The sequence below is a fragment of the Zalophus californianus genome, chromosome 1 (genome assembly GCF_009762305.2).
Source record: "Zalophus californianus isolate mZalCal1 chromosome 1, mZalCal1.pri.v2, whole genome shotgun sequence".
In the NCBI taxonomy this organism is placed as follows: domain Eukaryota; kingdom Metazoa; phylum Chordata; class Mammalia; order Carnivora; family Otariidae; genus Zalophus; species Zalophus californianus.
Window position 1 is genome coordinate 47,846,877 of NC_045595.1, and position 18,779 is coordinate 47,865,655.

At 40.5% G+C, this 18,779-nt stretch overlaps 1 non-coding gene across 1 annotated transcript; it reads left to right on the top strand.

Annotated features, from left to right (window-relative positions):
• The first annotated feature begins 1,276 nt into the window (after positions 1-1,276).
• TRNAR-CCU lies at positions 1,277-1,349 on the top strand. The gene has a single exon. It is a non-coding gene; the product is annotated as a tRNA-Arg (tRNA).
• The last annotated feature ends 17,430 nt before the right edge of the window (positions 1,350-18,779 follow it).

Sequence of the window (18,779 nt, forward strand, 5' to 3'; positions counted from 1 at the left end):
GGAAGATTTGACCTTTATCAATGTCTATATCCATGTCACCCAGGAAGGAGATGTTTGTTGATATAAACAAATGCTAAAATAGTAATCCTCCCTGGTGATAGAAGTTCATGCTAATTAGGCAATTTAATGCCTTAACCCAAAAGTAAGATTTAAGAGGGAGAAAATTTAAAACAGATCTTGTGGCACCTGGTAGATTTTGTCATGTACATATATTCTTTTTCTCTACAGGATCAGGGGCCACTCAGAATTTTTAGCCTGGAGAACAGAATACTCAAAGCAGTCACAATACCTATCTTTACAAATACAATCAGATGTCACAAGGAAAAGGTCAGATTTCTTCTGTATGGCCTTTCTGCAGAAACTATAAGGTAAAAAATTGTTTGATGTGAACATACACCTCATAATGATTTTAATTCGAACAATTAACCTAGTTAGTGAGTTAACCAACATTCAAGATACTCATGTAAAAACTGCATGACCATCTGGTGGTCTTTCGTGGTATGTTGTAAGGGGGTTGGCAGAGGATGAGACCAGTTGGTCTCCAAATGTATTCCTAGTTAGAAATAACTCACCATAGTTAAAACATGAGGAGAAAAAAAATTATAAATTGAAAAATCTCCATTTTGTCTATATATAAGTTCAGGCAAATCTAACAGTATTTTAAAAACTTTGTTTTCATGATTTCACCTGCATTGAAGCTTTCATTGGAATTCCCCAAATCCTAGTCCGATCATCATATACTATTAGGTTGATCTTCAAATTTGGCAATTCCGGAGACAGCCATTGATAATTATGCCATTGATAATTATGCATTATATGAAAACAGTTGAAGAGCTGAGCACTTCTGAAGAGCTGCCTTCCAAATATCATTTCTTGATTAAATTCAGGTGAAAACACTTTCCATCTTTAGCCTCTTCTCAGAATATGGAAACATAGTATTTCTGCTATATAAACTCTCGATTATGAGAAATTAATACTCTAAGTATTTCTCAGCAGATTCTGACAATGCTATGTAATAGAAATCTCTCTATGTCCACTGCAAAGAGAGCTCCATGAAGGATAGATTCTCTCATGTTTGCTCTCTCAATATTGTATATGGCAGCTAAAACAGAATCTAGAACTTAGTAGGTGCCCAATAAAAGCTAGTTTGGGGGCTATAAATGTTAATATATTAAATAGACCACAGCTTTTAAAAATTACCAGGAGATTCTAAAGGCTTTTGTCCCACCCCCCCCAAAAAATGGTGCCCTTTATAATAGTGTTGATTGCAGGGGGCACCTGGCTGGCTTAGTTGGTAGAGCATGTGACTCCTGATCTTGAGGTTGTGAGTTCAAGCCCCATGTTGGGTATAGAGATTACTTTAAAAAAAAAAAAGTTCGCTAGTGCCATTGGTGATGGTTAAAAAGTTGAATAAAGATTAAAAAATAAATAAATAAAATAGTGTTGATTACAGCAAACAGATGCGTAGGGGTCATGCACCATCCTGTATACCCAAATGAGCTCCAGGTAAGTGGGAAGGCAGATCAGGAAGCCAGGGTAATATGACTGCTTCTTAGATAGCATGATCCTTGAACAAAGAATTCAGGTACCTCTTGGCTACCAGAGGACACTGTATTGGCTACTAACTGGCTTCGGAGGAATTAGAGAAAGGCATTTTTCACCAGATAAAGTCATACTCAAACCGGGCTTACAAGTTTTGTCAGGACAGCTGTCGGACTTTAATTGGTGCTAGATTCCCTCTTTATTGGGTAATTCTAGGTGCCAAATTAGCCAGATGGGCAGATGGTCTTGCCTCTACTTTCAGCCCCTCCCCCAGATATAACCCAATAAATTCATGCACATAGTACACAGTCACCACCAGTACAATTCAAATATTTAGTCCTGTAAATCATTGTCAGAAGGGTCAACCCATATAGAACACTCAACCTACTTTAGGATTTAATACATATTATTACTGTATGGAATTAACTCATTACATATATATATATATGTGTAAGCAAAGTCCAGTATTAAATGCACAGCAAACTGGCTAATATATTTATTTTAAATTGAAGGTGTCACTACATTTTAATAACAATGACATTCTTATTTGGCATTTGGCATGTATATATACACACATATATGTATACATATATATATGTATATTTGAGAGAAAGAGTGGGGGGCCGAGAGAGAGGGAAAAGAAAATCTTTTTTCTTAAATTTTTTATTGTTATGTTAATCACCATATATTACATCATTAGTTTTCGATGTACTGTTCCATGATTCATTGTTTGTGCATAATACCCAGTGCTGCACAAAGAATGTGCCCTCTTTAATACCCATCACCAGGATAACCCATCCCCCTACCCTCCTCCCCTCTGGAACCCTCAGTTTGTTTTTCAGAGTCCATCGTCTCTCATGGTTCATCTCCCCCTCTGACTTACTCCCTTACATTCTTCCCCTCCAGCTATCTTCTTCTTTTTCTTTTTTCTTAACATACGTTGCATTATTTGTTTCAGAGGTACAGATCTGTGATTCAACAGTCTTGCACAATTCACAGCACTCACCATTGCACATACCCTCACCAATGTCTATCACCCAGCCACCCCATCCCTCCCACCCCCCACCACTCCAGCAACACTCTGTTTCCTGAGATGAAGAATTCCTCATATCAGTGAGGACATATGACATATGTCTTCCTCTGATTGACTTATTTCACTCAGCATAACACCATCCAGTTCCATCGATGTCATTGCAAATGGCAAGATCTCATTCCTTTTGATGGGGGCATAATATTCCATTGTGTATATATACCACTTCTTTATCCATTCATCTGTTGATGGACATCTTGGTTCTTTACAAGTTTGGCTATTGTGGACATTGCTGCCATAAACATTGGGGTGCATGTACCCCTTCGGATCCCTACATTTGTATCTTTGTGGTATATACCCAGTGGTGCAATTGCTGGATCGTATGGTAGCTCTATTTTCAACTGTTTGAGGAACCTCCATATTGTTTTCCAGAGTGGTTGCACCAGCTTGCATTCCCACCAGCAGTGTAGGAGAGTTCCCCTTTCTCCGCATCCCCACCAACATCTGTCGTTTCCTGACTTGTTAATTTTCACCATTCTGACTGGTGTGAGGTGGTATCTCATGGAGGTTTTGATTTGGATTTCCTTGATGCTGAGAGATGTTGAGCACTTTTTCATGTGTCTGTTGGCCATTTGGATGTCTTCTTTGGAAAAATGTCTGTACATGTCTTCTGCCCATTTCTTTATTGGATTATTTGTTCTTTGGGTGTTGAGTGTGATAAGTTCTTTATAGATTTTGGATACTAGCCCTTTATCTGATATGTCACTTGCAAATATTTTTTCCCATTCTGTCGGTTGTCTTTTGATTTTGTGGACTGTTTCTTTTGCTGTGCAAAAGCTTTTTACCTTGATGAAATCCCAATAGTTCATTTTTGCCCTTGCTTCCCTTGCCTTTGGCGATGTTTCTAGGAAGAAGTTGCTGTGGCTGAGGTCGAAGAGGTTGCTACCTGTGTTCTCCTTTAGGATTTGGATGGACTCCTGTCTCACGTTTAGGTCTTTCAACCATTTGGAGGCTATTTTTGTGTGTGGTGTCAGGAAATGGTCCAGTTTCATTCTTCTGCATGTGGCTGTCCAATTTTCCCAACATCATTTGTTGAAGAGACTGCCTTTTTGCCATTGGACATTCTTTCCTGCTTTGTCTAAGATAAGATGACCATAGAGTTGAGGGTCCATTTCTGGGCTCTCGATTCTGTTCCAATAATCTATGTGTCTGTTTTTCTGCCAGTACCATACTGTCTTGATGATGACAGCTTTGTAATAGAGCTGGAAGTCCGGAATTGTGATGCCGCCAGCTTTGCTTTTCATTTTCAATATTCCTCTGGCTATTCGGGGTCTCTTCTGGTTCCATATAAATTTTAGGATTATTGTTCCATTTCTTTGAAAAAAGTGGCTAGTATTTTGATGGGGATTCCATTGAATGTGTAGATTGCTCTAGGTAGCATTGACATCTTCACAAAGTTTGTTCTTCCAATTGATGAGCATGGAACGTTTTCCATTTCTTTGTATCTTCCTCAATTTCTTTCATGAGTATTTTATAGTTTTCCTGAGTACAGATGCTTTGCCTCTTTGGTTAAATTCATTCCTAGGTATCTTATGGTTTTGGGTGAAATTGTAAATGGGATCGACTCCTTGAATTGTCTCTCTTCTGTCTTGTTGATTATGTATAGGAATGCCACTGATTTCTGTGCATTGATTTTATAGCCTGCTACTTTACTCAATTCCTGTATGAGTTCTAGCAGTTTTGGGGTGGAGTCTTTTGGGTTTTCCACATACAGTATCATATCACTGCAAAGAGTGAGAGTTTGACTTCCTCCTTGCCAATTTGGATGCTTTTGATTTCTTTTTGTTGTCTGATTGCTGTGGCTAGGACTTCTAATACTATGTTGAATAGCAGTGGTGATAGTGGACATCCCTGCCACGTTCCTGACCTTAGGGGAAAAGCTCTCAGCTTTTCCCCATTGAGAATGATATTCGCTGTAGGTTTTTCAGAGATGGCTTTTATGAAATTGAGGTATGTACCCTCTATCCCTATACTCTGAAGAGTTTTGATCAAGAAAGGATGCTGTACTTTGTCAAATGCTTTTTCTGCATCTATTGAGAGGATCATATGATTCTTGTTCTTTCTTTTGTTAATATATTGTATCACGTTGATTGATTTGTGGATGTTGAACCAACCTTGCAACCCAGGGATAAATCCCACTTGGTCATGGTGAATAATCCTTTTAATGTACTGTTGGATCCTATTGGCTAGTATTTTGGTGAGAATTTTTGCATCCATGTTCATCAAGGATATTGGTCTGTAATTCTCCTTTTTGATTGGGTCTTTGTCTGGTTTTGGGATCAAGGTAATGGTGGCCTCATAAAATGAGTTTGGAAGTTTTCCTTCCTTTTCTATTTTTTGGAACAGTTTCAGGAGAATAGGTATTAATTCTTATTTAAATCTCTGATAGTATTCCCCTGCGAAGCCATCAGGCCCTGGGTTTATGTTTGTTGGCAGATTTTTGATGACTGCTTCAATTTCCTTAGTGGCTATAGGTCTGTTCAAGTTTTCTATTTCTTCCTGGTTCAGTTTTGGTAGTTGATACATCTCTAGGAATGCATCCATTTCTTCCAGGTTATCTAATTTGCTGGCATAGAGTTGCTCATAATATGTTCTTATAATTGTTTATATTTCTTTGATGTTGGTTGTGATCTCTCCTCTTTCATTCATGATTTTGTTGATTTGGGTCTTTCTCTTTTCTTTTTGGTAAGTCTGGCCAGGGGTTTATCCATCTTGTTAATTCTATCAAAGAACCAGCTCCCAGTTTCCTTGATGTTCTACTGTTCTTTTGGTTTCTAGTTCATTGATTTCTGCTCTGATCTTTATGATTTCTCTTCTCCTGCTGGGTTTAGGCTTTATTTGCTGTTCTTTCTCCAGCTCCTTTAGGTGTAGGGTTAGGTTGTGTATTTGAGACCTTTCTTGTTTCTCAAGAAAGGCTTGTATTGCTATATACTTTCCTCTCAGAACTGCCTTTGCTGTATCCCAAAGATTTTGAACAGTTGTGTTTTCATTTTCATTGGTTTCCATGAATTTTTTTAATTCTTCTTTAATTTCCTGGTTGACCCATTCATTCTTTAGTAGGATGCTCTTTACTCCATGTATTTGAGTTCTTTCTGACTTTCCTCTTGTGATTGAGTTCTAGTTTCAAAGCACTGTGGTCTGAAAATATGCAGGGAATGATCCCAATCTTTTGGTACCGGTTGAGACCTGATTTGTGACCTAGGATGTGATCAGTTCTGGAGAATGTTCCATGGGCACTAGAGAAGAATGTGTATTCCATTGCTTTGGGATGGAATGTTCTGAATATGTCTGTGAAGTCCATTTGGTCCAGTGTGTCATTTAAAGTCTTTATTTCCTTGTAGATCTTTTGCTTAGATGATCTGTCCATTTCAGTCAGGGGGGTGTTAAAGTCCCCCACTGTTATTGTATTGTTCTCAATGTGTTTCTTCGCTTTTGTTATTAATTGCCTTATATAATTGGTTGCTCCCATGTTCAGGGCATAGATATTTACAATTGTTAAATCTTCTCGTTGGATAGACCCTTTAAGTAGGATATAGTGTCCTTCTTCATCTCTTATTACAGTCTTTGTTTTAAAATCTAATTTGTCTGATATAAGGATTGCCCCCTCCAGCTTTCTTTTGGTGTCCATTAGCATGGTAAATGGTTTTCCACCCCCTCACTTTCAATGTGGGGGTGTCCTTGGGTCTAAAATGAGTCTCTTGCAGACAGCACATTGATGGGTCTTGTTTTTTAATCCAATCTGATAGCCTGTGTCTTTTGATTGGGGCATTGAGCCCATTTACATTCAGGGTAACTATTGAAAGGTATGAATTTAGTGCCATTGTATTGCCTGTAAGGTGACTGTGACTGTATATTGTCTGTGTTCCTTTCTGATCTATGCTGCTCTTAGGCTCTCTTTTTGCTTAGAGGACACCTTCAGTATTTCCTGGAGGGCTGGTTTCGTGTTTTCAAATTCCTTTAGTTTTTGTTTGTCCTGGAAGATTTTTATCTCTCCTTCTATTTTCAATGACAGCATAGCTGGATATAGTATTCTTGGCTGCATATTTTCTCGTTTAGTGCTCTGAAGATATCTTGCCAGTCCTTTCTGGCGTGCCAGGTCTCTATGGATAGGTCTGTTGCCAATCTAATATTTCTACCATTGTAGGTTACATATCTCTTCTCCCAAGGTGCTTTGAGGATTTTCTCTTTGTCTCTGAGACTCGTAAGTTTTACTGTTTGATGTCGGGGTGTTGACCTATTTTTACTGATTTTGAGAGGGGTTCTCTGTGCCTCCTGGATTTTGATGCCTGTTTCCCTCCTCACATTAGGGACGTTCTCTGCTATTATTTGCTCCAATATACCTTCTGCCCCTCTCTCTCTTTCTTCTTCCTCTGGGATCCCAATTACTGTAATGTTGTTTCATCTTATCCTATCACTTATCTCTCGAATTCTGCCCTCGTGATCCTGTAATAGTTTTTGTCTCTTTTTCTCAGCCTCTTTATTTTCCATCATTTGGTCTTCTATATTTTGATTCTCCTTTCTGCCTCATTTATCCTAGCAGTTAGTGTCCCCATTTTTGATTGCACCTCATCAATAGCCTTTTTGATTTCGACTTGGTTAGATTTTAGTTCTTTATTTCTCCAGAAAGGTTTCTCTAATAACTTCCACGCTTTTTTCAAGCCCAGCTAGTATCTTTAAAGTCATGATTCTGAACTCTAGGTCCGACATCGTACTAATGTCCGTATTGAGTAGGTCCCTGGCTCACGGTACTACCTCTTGTTCTTTTTGCTGAGGTGATTGTTTCGTCTTGTCATTTTGTCCAGAGAGAATAGATGAATGAGAGAACAAAATGCTAACAGGTTAACAACGTCCCCAGCAAATATACTGTATACAAGTCAGAAAAGACCTGAAACCAGGGGAAAAGAAAGAAAAATAAAAAAAAAGAAAGAGAAAAAAAGATAACAAAAAGAGAACAATACAAAAAAAGCAGAATATGATCAAATATGATCAGGCTAGTTAGTGCATAGATCAGTGCCACACACTAGATTTTGGGCGTATTTTTGTCTGGTAGAAAAAAGTGCCTCCTAAAATTTTAAAGGAAGAAAGACATATATGTACCAAATCAGGGTTGATACAATGAAGGGATGGAAGATGACTCTAAAGATGAAAATTATAAAAGATTGTATAAAAGGAATTGAGAAGATAAGAATTTGTGTGAAAAAAGAAACGGAGAGAATGTGATCAGGCAGGAGACTAGAACACAGCCATACACTAGTGATTTAGGGTATATTTTGATCTGTTAGAAGAAACTGTATATCAAAATTTAAAGAGAGAACAACTTATATATATATGCCAAAATATATAGTATTTTTATATATATATATACATATATATACTACTATGAAGGGATAAAATATGACTCTAAAAATGAATGATAAGAAATGTTTTTTTTTTTTTAAAAAGGATTGATAAGATGTTGGTTGAAATAGGGAAAAAGAAAAATTAAAAAAAACAGTTAAAAAAATTAACTTTGATGAACTAATGAATCATGGTAAATAAAAGCCATGAATTCTGTGTGCAGTATTCCCCTAGCCCTGGAGTTCTCCCATTTTCCTTGATCGGTAAACTTGGTCTTGGCTTGCTGGCTGTTCCTGCTGATCTTCTGGGGGAGGGGCCTGTTGCCGTGGTTTCCAAGTGTCTTTGCCGGAGGCTGAATTGCCCCGCTCCTGTCGGTCTGGGCTAAGCAAGCTGCTCGGGTTTGCTCTCAGGAGTTTTTGTTCCCTGCAAGCTCTCGGTACAGCTTTGGAGGACCAGGGCGAAAATGGTGGCCTCCCAATCACCACCCGGAGGAGCTGAGAACTCGGGGCCCCGCTCCTCAGTGTGCCCCCAGAGAAAAGCAGTCACTCCCATCTCCCTGGTCTCCGGCCGCACTCCGTGCTCACCTGGCCTGTGACCGAGCGTTTGTATCTCTGGCACCCGACCCCTTGTGGAGTCTCCAAACCCAGCAGATCCCTGCGGTGCACTTCCGCGCCACTCCTCCCAGGGGAGGAAGGGGAGTCTCCCCAGCTCCTCCTCGCTTGTTGGGTCCCTGCTGGAGGAGCAGTGGCCCGACTGGGCCGCGGGTCACAGTTTATGGCAACCCCGAGCTGAGAGCCCGCGCCTCGTCTCCGTCTCCGCAGCCGGCTTCCCGGCTCCAATACCTGGGAACTCTGCCGTACTCAGGCACCCCCGGTCTTTCTGTGACCCCAAGGTTCCTGAGACCACACTGTCCCAAGAGGGTTCCACCCCCTGCTTGGTCAGTGGAGCGACGTTCCTCAGCGGAGCCGACTTCTAAAAGTTCCGATTTTGTGCTCCGCGGCTCTATCACTTGCCAGAAGCGGCCGACGGAGGCCCCCTCCCCTGCCCTCTATCCTCCCAATTATCGCCTCGGATTCACTTCTCTGCACATCCTACCTTCCAGTAAGTGGTCGCTTCTCTGTTCAGAGTTGTTGCTACTCTCTTCTAGATCTCCTTTTGAGTTCGTAGATGTTCAGAATGGTTTGATCCCTATTCAGCTGAATTCCTGAGACCAGAGGAAATCCAGGTCTCCTACTCCTTCGCCATCTTGCTCTGCCCCCTCGGGAAAAGAAAATCTTAAGCAGACTCCACGCCCAGCGTGGAACCCGACATGGGGCTCAATCTCACAATCCTGAGATCATGACCTGAGCTGAAATCAAGAGTTGGATGCCTAACTGACTGAGCCACCCAGGGTGTCCCTTAAACTCATTATATTTGAGCAATATTCAAACTATTCTTGCTAACATATGCTTCCATTGTACTGATCAAAACAGTGTGTTTACAACTTCAGAGCTTACAGATGATCCTTGAAAAATATCTCTGGAGAAGTGTTACAATTTTTCTTCTTGGGAGTAAAATATTTACCTATGGAGATTGTCTAGAATTGCCCCATTGTGAACAGCATCCTAGCTTCTCCAAGCTTTGCCTCTCACTGTGTGACCTTACATAAACCATTTAACCTCACAGGGATTTTTTTCTTCATCTTTAAAAGGAAGAGATTGGAGTATATAGACCCCTAGATCCCTTTAACTCTACGGCTATGAGTCTGACGTATATCACTCAAATGGCACTCTAAAATGGTTCAGAATGCAATGGGCACGTGTGAGCATTCACTGGAAGAATTGCCCAAGAGAATATTGATAACCTGATGGTAATATTCCTTTGGCAGTGGAGATTCAAATTGGCCCTTGAAACCACACTCAAGTCTAATAGAGTCTCAATCTATTATTATTTTTAACAGTGACGTAAGTGGAGGACATTAGCATAGGTGTTTCAGTGCTGAAAGAGTTGCAGTACGATTTGTTGAGCTGAGCCAAGGAAAAATGACTGACTGGTACATTTAATTTATTACTTTCATTGACTTCTGCAGCTCCAGTGCGGTTGTACTCAGAAGGTCCATACTAGCTAATAAAATAGGACTTTAGAATTGATGTAGCTAATAAAATGCCAAATAAGAATGCCATTGTTATTAAAATGTAGTGACACTATTGATTTAAAATAAATATATTAGCCAGTTTGCTGTGCATGTAGTCCTGGACTCAGCTGGTAAAGGCAGCTTTTGGGTTACAGGTTTACATGACAAATGAAAGACCTCTTACCAGGAGGAGTAACACAGTTTTATGTGGCAGGATTGCCATGGAAACGGAAATAAATCCTGGAGCTAAATAGGGCTGTGAATATCCTGTCTTCTGAGTTCAGCTTGCCATGTTCCATAGATGAAATTCACAGGACGCTTACCATGGTTTCCTTTTTAAATGAAAAATTATAGACTTGGTATTTCTCAACTCATATCATTATTGGACATTTTCTTTTCACTGTAATTGGCGTGAAAAAGGCAGGCTTAGCCTAAACATATTCTGGCCCTCCTCTCACACCTCTGCCCAATTTTCCTCTTACACACACATACACGCACACATACTTTGCACCTCTTCTTTGCAATTCCAGGTAGTGTATAATAACCCATTTTTGTGTATAAGCTATAATATAATCATGATCATGAATGGTTCTGAGAAATACATATGGCTTCTAAAATGTTATAGTGATAAGTTGATATGTTAACCAGTGTCTATATATAGCTACAGCAGAGCATCCTCACATAAGAGCAGAAAATTTCCCTGCAATTCAGTGTATCCGTGATAAATACATGTGTGTGTGTGAGCACCATTTGCTTAAATTGGCCAAAAAATAAACACATTAGTAAATTCTTGGTATTCTACTCCTTTTCATTCAACCAATTAAGAAAGGCTAGCGGATGACTTATTGTTTTCTCCTTGCTTTGCTTCTAAATGCTCTTGGACTGGCAAGTCTTCTGTATATAAATGCCCATCAGCCTTGATTATCAGCCTAAGATGACCTTTTAAAGGCAGCCACTCGAACATCCTAGGCTACAGGGCTCTTGTTTGACTCTGTGAAGACAAACACCAAGTCTCTCTTGTTTGTCACTGTGGTGGTAATGCCTAAAAACATGACTGACACACAGATACACATGCATACTCCAGGCACAAATGTTTTGAACCAAACAAGTCATTTCAGAAATAGAATTGCTCTTCTAATAACTTCAATATTCCCAGGAAATAAAAAGGAATGCTGTGATAGTCTGCAAGAAAAGATTAGCTACCTTGGTTGCCATGGACCAAATATTTGTGTCCCCCCTGTATTCATTCCTATGTTGAAACCCTAATTTCACTGCAATAATATTTGGAGTTGGGGACTTTGGGTGGTGATTAGGTCATGAGGGCAAAGCCTTCATGAATGGGATTAGGGCATGTTTAATGAGAGGGAAGGAACTAGCTGGGCTCCTTGTGCTGTGTGAGGACACAACAAGAAGTAGGCAGTCTGCAACCTGGACGGGGGTACTCACTAGAACCCAACTGTGCTGACACCTTGATCTTGGACTTCTAGCCTCCAGCCTGAACTAAGACAAGTAGTGCTACCTCTTTATTTCTCCTCGTCTGTCAGAATGTGGGCATGACTGCAGAGCCTGAAGCATGTGTGATTCTTTTTTTTTTTTTTAAGATTTTATTTATTTATTTGACAGAGAGAGACACAGTGAGAGAAGGAACACAAGCAGGGGGAGTGGGAGAGGGAGAAGCAGACTCCCCACTGAGCAGGAATCCCAATACAGGGCTTCATCCCAGGACCCTGGGATCATGACCTGAGCCGAAGGCAGACGCTTAACTGACTGAGCCACCCAGGCACCCCAACCATGTGTGATTCTTTTTTTTTTTAAAGATTTTATTTATTTATTTGAGAGAGAGAGAGAATGAGAGATAGAAAGCACGAGAGGGAGGAGGGTCAGAGGGAGAGGCAGACTCCCCGCCGAGCAGGGAGCCCGATGCGGGACTCGATCCCGGGACTCCAGGATCATGACCTGAGCTGAAGGCAGTCACTTAACCAACTGAGCCACCCAGGCGCCCCAACCATGTGTGATTCTTAACTCAGCTCCCAGTAGCCATGTTGGAGCAAAAAAGTCCTTTCTATAGTCTACAATTTTTCAATGAAGGTAGGGTCAAAACTTGCCCTTCCAGTGAAGGACATAGGAGAAACTCATTTTCCAGCAGCATCCAGCCCTGCATCTTTTATCTCAATCATTTATGTATCTGGGATATGAGGATTAGGAAGAAACAAAAATATCCAGCAATTTTCCCCTATTTTTTAATTTGCCTTGAATGACTAGACATGGCCTTGAATATAGAAACTATTTCTTTTTTTTTTTTGAATATAGAAACTATTTCGCTAAAAGTTTACAGTGGGGGTTTTAAAAATCGATGAAAATCAGATTTACTGCTCTTCCTCTACCTTCCAGGTTATAGCTTTTACATGAAATTGCACTGAAGTGGGGGGCGGAGCAAGATGGCAGAGGAGTAGGAGACCTGGATTTCATCTGGTCTCAGGAATTCAGCTGAATAGGGATCAAACCATTCTGAACACCAATGAACGCAACAGGAGATCAAAGAGAAGAATAGTAACAACTCTCTGAACAAAAAAGTGACCACTTTCTGGAAGGTAGGACGTGTGGAGAAGTGAATCCGAGGCGATATTCGGGAGGATGGACGGCGGGGGAGGGGGCCTCCGTCGGCCGCTTCTGGCAAGTGATAGAGCCGCGGAGCACAAAATTGGAACTTTTAGAAGTCGGCTCCGCTGAGGGACGTCGCTCCACTGACTAAGCGGGGGGTGGAACCCTCCCGGGACAGTGTGGTCTCAGGACCCTTGGGGTCACAGAAAGACCGGGGGTGCCTGAGTATGGCAGAGCTCCCAGGTATCGGAGCGGGGAAGCCGGCTGCAGAGACAGGAGCCGAGGCACAGGCTCTCAGCTCGGGGTTCCATAAACCGTGATCTGCAGCACAGTCGGGCCACTGCTCCCCCAGCAGGGACCCAACAAACGGCAGAGCTGGGGAGACTCCCCTTCCTCCCCCGGGAGGAGCGGCGCGGGAACGCACCGCAGAATCTGCTGGGTTTGGAGACTCCACACAGGGTCGGGTGCCAGAGATACAAACGCTCGGTCACAGGCCAGGTGAGCACGGAGTGCGGCCGGAGACCAGGGAGACGGGAGTGACTGCTTTTCTCTAGGAGCACACTGAGGAGCGGGGCCCTGAGTTCTCAACTCCTCCGGGTGGAGATTGGGAGGCCACCATTTTCGCCCTGGTCCTCCAAAGCTGTACCGAGAGCTTGCAGGGAACAAAAACTCCTGAGAGCAAACCCAAGCAACTTGCTTAGCCCAGACCGACAAGGGCGGGGCAATTCAGCCTCCGGCAAAGACACTTGGAAACCACGGCAACAGGCCCCTCCCCCAGAAGATCAGCACGAACAGCCAGCAAGCCAAGACCAAGTTTACCGATCAAGGAGAATGGGAGAACTCCAGGGCTGGGGGAATACTGCACATAGAATTCATGGCTTTTTTTTACCATGATTCATTAGTTCATCAAAGTTAATTTTTTTAACTGTTTTTTTTTTAATTTTTCTTTTTCCCTTTTCAACCAACATCTTATCAATCCCTTTTTAAAAATAAACATTTTTTATGTTTCATTTTCAGAGTCATATTTTATCCCTTCATAGTAGTTACCCTTATTTTTGGCATATATATATATATAAGTTGTTCTCTCTTTAAATTTTGAGATACAGTTTCTTCTAACATATCAAAATATACCCTAAATCACTAGTGTATGGCTTTATTCTAGCTTCCTGCCTGATCACATTCTCTCCCTTTTTTCTTTTGTTTTTTTTAAATTTTCTTTCTTTTTTCAAACAACGTATCTTATCAATTCCTTTTATAAAATCTTTTATAATTTTCATCTTTACAGGCATCTTCTATCCCTTCATTGTATCAACTCTTATTTTGTAAATATATGTCTTTCTTCCTTTAAAATTTTAGGAAGCACTTTTTTCTAACAGACCAAGATATGCCCAAAATCTAGTGTGTGGCACCGATCTATGCACTAGCCTGATCATATTTGATCATATTCTGCTTTTTTTGTATTGTTCTGTTTTTGTTTTTATCTTTTTTTTCTTTTTTTTTTCTCTTTCTTTTTTCTTTCTTTCCCTTTCTTTTCCCCTGGTTTCAGGTCTTTTCTGATTTGTATACAGTATATTTGCTGGGGACGTTGTAACCTGTTAGCATTTTGTTCTCTCATTCATCTATTCTCCTCTGGACGAAATGACAAGACGAAAAAATCACCTCAGCAAAAAGAACAAGAGGTAGTACCATCAGCCAGGGACCTACTCAATACGGACATTAGTACGATGTCGGACCTAGAGTTCAGAATCATGACTTTAAAGATACTAGCTGGGCTTGAAAAAAGCGTGGAAGTTATTAGAGAAACCCTTTCTGGAGAAATAAAAGAACTAAAATCTAACCAAGTCGAAAACAAAAAGGCTATTGATGAGGTGCAATTAAAAATGGGGGCACTAACTGCTGGGATAAATGAGGCAGAAGAGAGAATCTGCGATATAGAAGACTTAATGATGGAAAATAAAGAGGCTGAGAAAAAGAGAGATAAACAACTACAGGATCACGAGGGCAGAATTCGAGAGATAAGTGATATGATAAGATGAAACAACATTACAGTAATTGGGATCCCAGAGGAAGAAGAAAGAGAGAGAGGGGCAGAAGGTATATTGGAGCAAATAATAGCAGAGAACTTCCCTAATGTGAGGAAGGAAACAGGCATCAAAATCCAGGAGGCACAGAAAACCTCTCTCAAAATCAAAATAATAGGTCAACAGCCCGACATCTAATAGTAAAACTTACGAGTCTCAGAGACAAAGAGAAAATCCTCAAAGCAGCTCAGGAGAAGAGATATGTAACCTACAATGGTAGAAATATTAGAGTGGCAAGAGACCTATCTACAGAGACCTGACAGGCCAGAAAGGACTAGCACGATATCTTCAGAGCACTAAACGAGAAAAATATGAGGCCAAGAATACTATATCCAGCTATGCTGTCATTGAAAATAGAAGGAGAGATGAAAAGCTTCCAGGACAAAAAAACACTAAAGGAATTTGCAAACACGAAACCAGCCCTCCAGGAAATATTGAAAGGGGTCCTCTAAGCAAAGAGAGAGCCTAAAAGCAGCATAGATCAGAAAGGAACACAGACAATATACAGTAACAGTCACCTTACAGGCAATACAATGGCACTAAATTCATACCTTTCAATAGTTACCCTGAATGTAAATGGGCTAAATCCCCAATCAAAAGACACAGGCTATCATTTTGGATTAAAAAACAAGACGCATCAATATGCTGTCTGAAACAGACTCATTTTAGACCCAAAGACACCCCCAGATTGAAAGTGAGGGGGTGGAAAACCATTTACCATGCTAAGAGACACCAAAAGAAAGCTGGGCTGGCAATCCTTATATCAGACAAATTAGATTTTAAAACAAAGAGTGTAATAAGAGATGAGGAAGGACACTCTATCCTATTTAAAAGGTCTATCCAACAAGGAGATCTAACAATTGTAAATATCTATGCCCCGGACATGGGAGCAGCCAGTTATATAAGGCAATTAATAACAAAAGCGAAGAAACACATCGACAACAATACAGTAATAGTGGGGGACTTTAGCACCCCCCTGACTGAAATGGACAGATCATCTAAGCAAAAGATCAACAAGGAAATAAAGACTTTATATGACACACTGGACCAAATGGACTTCACAGACATATTCAGAACATTTCATCCCAAAGCAACGGAATACACATTCTTCTCAAGTGCCCATGGAACATTCTCCAGAATTGATCACATCCTAGGTCACAAATCAGTTCTCAACCGGTACCAAAGATTGGGATTATTCCCTGCATATTTTCAGAATATAATGCTTTGAAACTAGAACTCAATCATAAGAGGAAAGTCAGAAAGAACTCAAATACATGGAGGCTAAAGAGCATCCTACTAAAGAATGAATTGGACAACCAGGACATTAAAGAAGAATTAAAAAAATTCATGGAAACCAATGAAAATGAAAACACAACTGTTCAAAATCTTTGGGATAGAGCAAAGTCACTCCTGAGAGGAAAGTATATAGCAATAGAAGCCTTTCTCAAGAAACAAGAAAGATCTCAAATACATAACCTAACCCACACCTAAAGGAGCTGGAGAAAGAACAGCAAATAAAGCCTAAACCCAGCAGGAGAAGAGAAATCATAAAGATCAGAGCAGAAATCAATGAACTAGAAACCAAAAGAACAGTAGAACAGATCAAGGAACTAGGAGGTGGTTCTTTGATAGAATTAACAAGATGGATAAACCCCTGGCCAGACTTATCAAAAAGAAAAGAGAAATGGCCCAAAAAACAAAATCATGAATGAAAGAGGAGAGATCATAACCAACACCAAAGAAATACAAACAATTATAAGAACATATTATGAGCAACTCTATGCCAGCATATTAGATAACCTGGAAGAAATGGGTAAATTCCTAGAAATGTATGAACTACCAAAATTGAACCAGGAAGAAAGAGAAAACCTGAACAGACCTATAGCCACTAAGGAAATTGAAGCAGCCATCAGAAATCTCCCAACAAACAAAAGCCCAGGGCCAGATGGCTTCCCAGGGGAATTCTATCAGACACTTAAGGAAGAATTAATACCTATTCTCCTGAAACTGTTCCAAAAAATAGAAATGGGAGGTGAACGTCCAAACTCATTTTATGAGGCCAGCATTACCTTGATCCCAAATCAGACAAAGACCCCATCAAAAAGGAGAATTACAGACCAATATCCTTGATGAACATGGATGCAAAAATTCTCACCAAAATTCTAGCCAATAGGATCCTACAGTACATTAAAATGATTATTTACCACGACCAAGTGGGATTTATCCCTGTGCTGCAAGGATGCTTCAACATCCGCAAATCAATCAACGTGATACAATACGTTAACAAAAGAAAGAACAAGAATCATATGATCCTCTCAAGATGCAGAAAAAGCATTTGACAAAGTACAGCATCCTTTCTTGATCAAAACTCTTCAGAGTATAGGGATAGAGGGTACATAACTCAATATCATAAAAGCCATCTATGAGAAACCTACAGCGAATATCATTCTCAATGGGGAAAAGCTGAGAGCTTTTCCCCTAAGTTCAGGAATGCGGCAAGGATGTCCACTATCACCACTGCTATTCAACATAGTATTAGATGTCCTCACCAAAGCAATCAGACAACAAAAAGAAATCAAAGGCATCCAAATCGGCAAAGAGGAAGTCAAACTCTCACTCTTTGCAGATGATATGATACTGTATGTGGAAAACCCAAAAGACTCCACCCCAAAACTGCTACAACTCATACAGGAATTCAGTAAAGTGGCAGGATATAAAATCAATGCCCAGAAATCAGTGGCATTCCTATACACCAAGAACAAGACAGAAGAGAGACAAATCAAAGAGTGGATCCCATTCACAATTACACCCAAAATCATAAGATACCTAGGAATAAATTTAACCAAAGAGGCAAAGGATCTGTACTCAGAAAACTATAAAATACTCATGAAAGAAATTAAAGAAGACACAAAGAAATGGAAAAACGTTCCATGCTCATGGATTGGAAGAACCAACATTGTGAAGATGTCAATGCTACCTAGAGCAATCTACACATTCAATGCAATCCCCATCCAAAAACCATCCACTTTTTTCAAAGAAATGGAACAAATAATCCTAAAATTTGTATGGAACCAGAAGAGACCCCAAATAGCCAGAGGAATGTTGAAAAAGAAAAGCAAAGCTGGCGGTATCACAATTCCGGACTTCCAGCTCTATTACAAAGCTGTCATCATCAAGACAGTAGGGTACTGGCACAAAAACAGACACATCGATCAATGGAACAGAATCGAGAGCCCAGAAATGGACCCTCAACTCTATGGTCAACTTATCTTTGACAAAGCAGGAAAGAATGTCCATTGGCAAAAAGACAGTCTCTTCAACAAATGGTGTTGGTAAAATTGGACAGCAACATGCAGAAGAATGAGCTTGGACCTTTTCCTTACACCACACAATAAAATAGACTCCAAATGGTTGAAAGACCTAAATGTGAGACAGGAGTCCATCAAAATCGTATAGGAGAACACAGGTAGCAATGTCTTCGACCTCAGCTGCAGCAATGTCTTCCTAGAAACATCGCCAAAGGCAAAGGAAGCAAGGGCAAAAATGAACTATTGGGATTTCATCAAGATTAAAAGCTTTTGCACAGCAAAAGAAACAGTCCACAAAACCAAAAGACAACCGACAGAATGGGAGAAAATATTGGCAAATGACATATCAGATAAAGGGCTAGTATCCGAAATCTATAAAGAACTTATCACACTCAACACCCAAAGAACAAATAATCCAATCAAGAAATGGGCAGAAGACATGAAGAGACATTTTTCCAAAGAAGACATCCAAATGGCCAACAGACACATGAAAAAGTGCTCAACATCGCTCGGCATCAGGGAAATCCAAATCAAAACCTCAATGAGATTCCACCTCACACCAGTCAGAATGGCCAAAATTGACAATTCAGGAAATGACAGATGTTGGCAGGGATGTGGAGAACGGGGAACCCTCCTACACTCTTGGTGGGAATGTAGCTGGTGCAACCCCTCTGAAAACAGTATGGAGGTTCCTCAAGCAGTTGAAA